Source organism: Artemia sp. Qi Xiang Cuo, chromosome 15, assembly GCF_049724085.1.
Source record: "Artemia sp. Qi Xiang Cuo chromosome 15, ASM4972408v1, whole genome shotgun sequence".
NCBI lineage: Eukaryota > Metazoa > Arthropoda > Branchiopoda > Anostraca > Artemiidae > Artemia > Artemia sp. Qi Xiang Cuo.
The window spans coordinates 44,992,430-44,998,429 of NC_142808.1; the positions used below are offsets into that span (position 1 = coordinate 44,992,430).

General features: G+C 34.7%; 1 protein-coding gene across 19 annotated transcripts in view; it reads right to left on the minus strand.

Moving 5' to 3' along the window:
* The window catches only part of LOC148943725 (tropomyosin), a 123,479-nt gene extending 120,562 nt beyond the window's left edge, over nucleotides 1-2,917 (minus strand). For 17 of the 19 annotated variants that reach the window (XM_089101592.1, XM_089101590.1, XM_089101582.1 and 14 more), the window contains exon 1: nucleotides 2,796-2,917. The gene's annotated coding sequence lies outside the window, so the exon portion shown is untranslated. Of the gene's footprint in view, nucleotides 1-872; nucleotides 898-2,725 lie in introns of those variants that run through there. The other 2 variants (XM_089101580.1, XM_089101581.1) reach the window with 2 other exon arrangements.
* Between the last annotated feature and the right edge of the window lie 3,083 nt (nucleotides 2,918-6,000).

The window sequence follows — 6,000 nt, forward strand, 5'->3', positions numbered from 1 at the left end:
AAAAATCTCGAATCTTGGAGTAAAATTTCAATAGTCGCATAGTGCAGGCGTCAAAACAGTAGTTCAAGTAAATAGAAGACGGTTGGTACAGTCAGTAATTTTTCCATCATCACATTTCATAGGAACGAAACCAAAGTACTTTTTGGCTAACCGCATTTCCTTATAATGTAAGGTTTTTTATAGGATTGGTTTCTAGCAAACCTCGTGTCCTGATTATGAACCAGTGGGGGGAGGATGAATTTGTCCTTTCGCCAATAGATCCTGAAAAATACTTTTTTGAAGGTATTGAAGAATATCTTTTTTCGATATTTTCTTTGAAAAAAAATCGAAATTTGCCAGTCTTAGATCTTGGAAAATACACCCCCCGCCCTACATTTCTGCGAATTACTACCACTTGAAGTGAATTCTGGCACTGCTGAATAACTAAAAATTATGAACATTGATATAAGTAGTTTGGATCTGGGTAGGCTTTAATCCTCCAGGATTGCATCATACCACAAAAAAACTTTAACAGACCTGGAATAATCTGTAAAACTCAAGATGGGTGGCTTTTCACCATCTCAGAAAGGAGTTGAGATAATTAGATGAAACTTGTAGGAACAGAGATAGAGCGTAAATTCTACCATGGGATACAGGGTTATGAAACTAAGCGGAGCGGGATGGGGGGTAAACAAACGTATCTCGTGGGCCCAGTCATGGCCTCTGAAGCAGGTATTAGAAGAACTATTAGAAGAAGCACTATTTTTATTATTTAATTATCATTATTTTTGATTTTCAATTTATTTTATTTATTAATTAATAATTTAATATTTATTTTCATCTATCAACTGCGTCGTCTACTTTATTTGGATAAAAATAAAACTTCCAAATACCTGTATCCTGTATGGGATAGAGAATATAACAGCACTTTTGTCCCCTCTAATAGGTAATACTGACCTTTGATGACCTTAGACAAACTTCATGCTATAGAGATAAAACTTTCAGAAATATATTCAGAGGCATATTGTATTTTAAAGCTAAAAATTTCGCTACATCCTGATTTAAAAGTCTTTAGACATCTTTAAAAACTAAATTTTAAATTAAAAAATAATCCTAATTTTGCCTAGCATACTATTCTATTTAACAGGAATTACGTTTTCAAAAGCCTAGAGTAAAAAAAAAGAAAAAAAAAAATCCAGACTTACTTTAAAATTATGTACACTGGAAAAAAAGAAGGAAGAAACAAAGCTTGTAACCAATATCCCCCGAGTACCTAGGGATGTAAAGAGGTTGGGAAAGAGGTTGAACCAGTTTGGCTGTGATATTTCAAAAGTTAGTGAATAGCTTAGTATAATTTTAGATTATAAATTTTTCAGGACAAGTAAAAAATTGACAAATAGGGTTTACCATGGACACCAGCAGGGGAACCAGGAGAACAAAGAGAACCTGGATCCAGGTTCTCCTGGTTCCAGGAGAACCTGAGAAACTAGGTTAACTTGAACCAGGAGAACCTGAGAAACAAGGAGAGATTAAAGAAACGTACAAAAATAAGAAATATTCTGTTTTTAATCTCGGTCAAAACTTTGCACCTACCCTCCTCCCCCTTTCCACATTTGTCAGATAACTGTTGCAGCTAAATTTATTCTTTTTTCTTAGTCTAAATCTTTTCTTCAGATAATTCGTTACACATGTTATGAATTTTCACTGCGGACTTGGGAAGTTATGATTACTTAAAGAAACATATATCCATGCCTTTAGTATTTTACTAAAAAATTGCGTCGTATTTATTTAAAATACTGCAACATTTGGTACTGTTTTTCTTTCCTCTAGGGGGGAAAAGCTCCTCCAAATTTCTCTCTAAAATTGCCTAATTTAGAATCCAGGATGTTTTCAGGAATAATTAGTACTATTTCATAAAAGCAACCATTTTCTAAATTGCAAGGACAAGCCGCACCTAGCATTCATAATTTTGTAGCGTGAACCAGTGTTGCCAAACACCTGGTATGAAATATCACATCCATGATAGCGTAAATTAATCAAAATCACCGTTTCTTATGTGTAAATACAGAAAACATGAAATTTTTTAAACAAACTTCACTTTGAAAAATACACCAGTCTTTGAATACAATATACAGCCACTTAAAAAGCACAAAATGCCTATTGTTTAAGTTGCATATTGTTAAGCATAATAGCTGTCTTAAAATTTTGCTCACAAATCTACTAAATTATCCTTTCGATATATTTTATATCATGCAAAATATGAAAATATGAGTCTGAAAGCGAATTTTCATAGTTGCAAATGTTATTTTTTCTGATTTCCCCAGTAGACGTTTTTGCTTGGAAAGAGCTGACTTCCAAGGTCCACGTCTCCAATTTTCCCCGGCAAAAAGTGTATAGGGCTTGATCTTCTCCTTCGTCCTTAAAGTGGTTCTGACTCATTTTATAAAGTATTAATGATGCGTTGACTTGCAAAAAAGAACAATTCTTGTGTTCTGTAACCCCCCGAATTCCCTCTCCTCCCTATATAAAGTTTTCTTTATTTTCAAAAAAAGAGTTATTTTAGATGTTATTTAAGAAAAGTTATTTTAAATAGACATAAAATCCATCCCAAAATATTGAAAATATATATTGTATTTCTACAAATGCCCTACAATCAGGACTACACCCCTCCATGAAAATAACTTTAGGAATGATTATGTAGAATTTCTCACGCATTATTTAGAACGTAGAAACAATGGTTTAATACCTTAGTGTCTTAAAGCACTATGGTGTTTGAAGACACAAAGGCAGTTGAAACATCAAAAATCCAATTTTACCTGAAGTACAGAGGCGACTTTACCACAAAGTATACGGGAGTCGACTAATTCAAATCAAAAATTTGCCGGAGGCACTTTGCCTGGATATTCCAGGAGCGAATTTTGGCAACGACCTGCGGAGGAAACAGAATCTTCGTTTTGTATTGCGGGAATATAGGGCTCCAGTAGTAGGCAACAGTTCGTGACGACATTAATCACACATCTATGTGCCATTCAAAAGCAGTTTTAAATTGATCTTGACATTTTTCCGAATTTTATATGGTAAGTAAATAGTGGATGGTAAGTAAAGAGCAAAGAGAGGTAGGGAGAATGTAAATAAGATGGTATGGTAAAATTAATGAAAGCTAAGTAGTGTCTGGTAAGTAAAGAGCGAATCTTGTCAATAGAAACGGGAATTCTAAGAAACAGAATTTAGGAAGGAGGGCTCGAGAATATGGCCGTTTCAACTTCTACTGGAAGATATCCTCATTTCACAACAAAAACTTTTATAAAAACTTTTTATAGTCTCGGTTACTATTGAGCCGCGTCGCTCCTTATTTATAGTTCGTTACCACGAATCGTTTGATTAAGTGATAATTTATCTATTGAAAGTTATTAGCATAAGCATGATTGCCTAATTTCAGAAAAAGCAGGAGAATATCCCAAAATAGGTATGGGAGGGGATAAAAACTAAAGCACCAACTTCACCATATCCAATAAAACTATAAAAGAAATTTCGAACACATAGTATAAAATATTAAATTTACAATTCAGAGGAAAAAATGGCCAAGAGAAAAATGGTCAAATATACGTCTTTTAAAAATATCAAAATAAAAAATAAGATATTTTTTCAGCGGAATTTAAAGCCCAAAATTAGCAGAAAGTAGTTTATCTGAAATTTCAACCCTAAAAGAAGCAGAAGTTATAATGAACAAAGAAATTTGAATTCAGATAAATTATAATTAACATTTAAATATAACTTAAAAGGAGGAGAAAATAATATGAAGAATTAATCCAAACCTGTATTAAACATCAATTAAATTAAGTAAGGGGGGGCCCTGCCCCTGTTGAAACTCACAAAAGATCTGACTGTCATTTGCACATTTATGCAAATTCCAGCAAGGCCTGACATTACCACCTTTTGTGAAATATGCACTTGAAGCGCTTTGATTTTGGGCCTCGCATTTTATTTTAAGTGTAAGATAGGATAATATTTTTACTTCAAAAAGACCATCACGAGCTTTAATAGACGTAATTTTCGGAGACCTTTGTTTCGGTGGAAAGAGGGAAAGGGGACTGGAATCGGGAACGGATCCAAGGACCCTGATTTAGACCGTAAATTTTTTTGAATGATGATTTATATAATTTGGTACTATTACTTCTGGGACTATTCTTGTCATGCCACCCCCCGTGGCATATTTTTGGGCATTCCAATAGTTTTTAATAAAATCTTGCAACTTTGGTCTGATGCCACGTGATCTGGGAATGTCTAGGGGAACAAGGGGAGTAACAGGGGGTGTAATGTTACCCTCCAATCAGTTTGACCCTTAAAAAGAGCATTGGAATATTAATTTCTTGTCGAATGGTCCTTCCGTTCTATATGACGACGTTATGACTGTATGACTATATGACATTATGACTATATGACGACTACATGACGACAGAAAAAATTAAATAACTTATGACACACACAAACTTTTCCTAAAAAAAATGAATTAAAAAAATTGTCCTAAGCCTGATTATGGCAAAAATAGTATCAAGCAAATGCTTTGAAATAGCCATCTAATTTAAGAATATTTATTAAGCCTCTCGATTTCGGAGGCAGTATAATGCATGCTTCATACTAGTATACTACATACTGGGTATTACTATATACAAATTCTCAGGGTTCTAAGCCGACTGATTATATCCGAATTGAGAGTTTATTTATCCATCAATAAATTTACAATAAAACTTTCGACATAGTCTCATCCGTAAGGCCATATGGCCAAGGTCAAACAGGGAAGGGAAAAATACACCAACAAAACTTTTTCTGCTAAATGCCTTCTTGCTTTCAAGAAACTCGTGTCAATAAAAAAAAAGAAAAAAAAAGAAAAAAATTTTGGTCAAATAAAAATTTTGCTCTAGCCGGTCCAAATTATTCTTTGGTGGCATAAATAAGCAGAAATCAGGGCTTTTCTAAAACATGATCCCCTTTGTCAGGGGCAGCGAGCTAGCGCTGCCTAAGTAAAGAGCAAAAGGCTTTCAAAGTATTGTATGTTCCCTCGGCCACTTCGTCTTAGAAGCTTTGAAAGTGGCTCAATAGACTGGAAACTGGGAATTTTATGTCTTTTTAAGAGTTCGAAGTGATGGGATGGCAGTCAGCCCCTTTCTTATGCCTTTTTTTGCAACCCGGGGTCCCCGTAGCCAACAATGACATATGGTCAAAAATTTGTAATTGCCATCTAGTTGAAATTGTCAAAAAAATCCAATAAATATTCCTCCAGGGATGACATAACTCCAACGGCCCCTAGGCCAAGGTTCGTGGATAATATAAATTTTCGATTGTTTGATTTTATGATAGAAAAGAGGCCTTGTTTAATGTTGGGTGCACGATTGGTTCGAAACCTTTAGTGGCCACTCTATGGGCCAAAAGGATAAAGTATTTGTTTGTGGGTGGGAGAGGTATCTGGCAAAGGGCCCAAAAACAGTTTGTCCCTTATCAATTTGAAATTTGTCCTTGGCCTAAGAGAAATGAAACATAAATTTTAAATCAATTCTGGTACAAACAATCCCCCTTCAAAAAGGAGCTCTAAAAGTGCCAAATTTTTTTTTATTTCCTGATCAGCTCAAAATTTATTTCCTTAAGTCCATATTGCAACGGAAGCTCAAAGCGAAAGGAAAAAAAGGGTTTCAGCCAAAATAGGCATGACATAGGGCTAAAAATGTGTAAAAACTTTTTCCCGGCAGCTTCTAATAGAAGGGTGATCATAAAAACTTGAGAGGGAGCTTATGCAATTGGCTATTACATGTTTTAATGCCTTTTTTAACGACCAAAAATGATTTGAGGGATGGCGCTCTCCCTTCCGTGCACTTTTCTGTTGTCCTCCCGTGCCCTTTTCTGCCTTACGTCCCCTATAAGTCTAGTGATTTTAGATCCAAATTTTGAGATAGTTATTTTGTTCAGAAATAACTCAAGTGAGACTATTCACTATTCACAATAGAAACTATTCACGGTGAAGCAGTA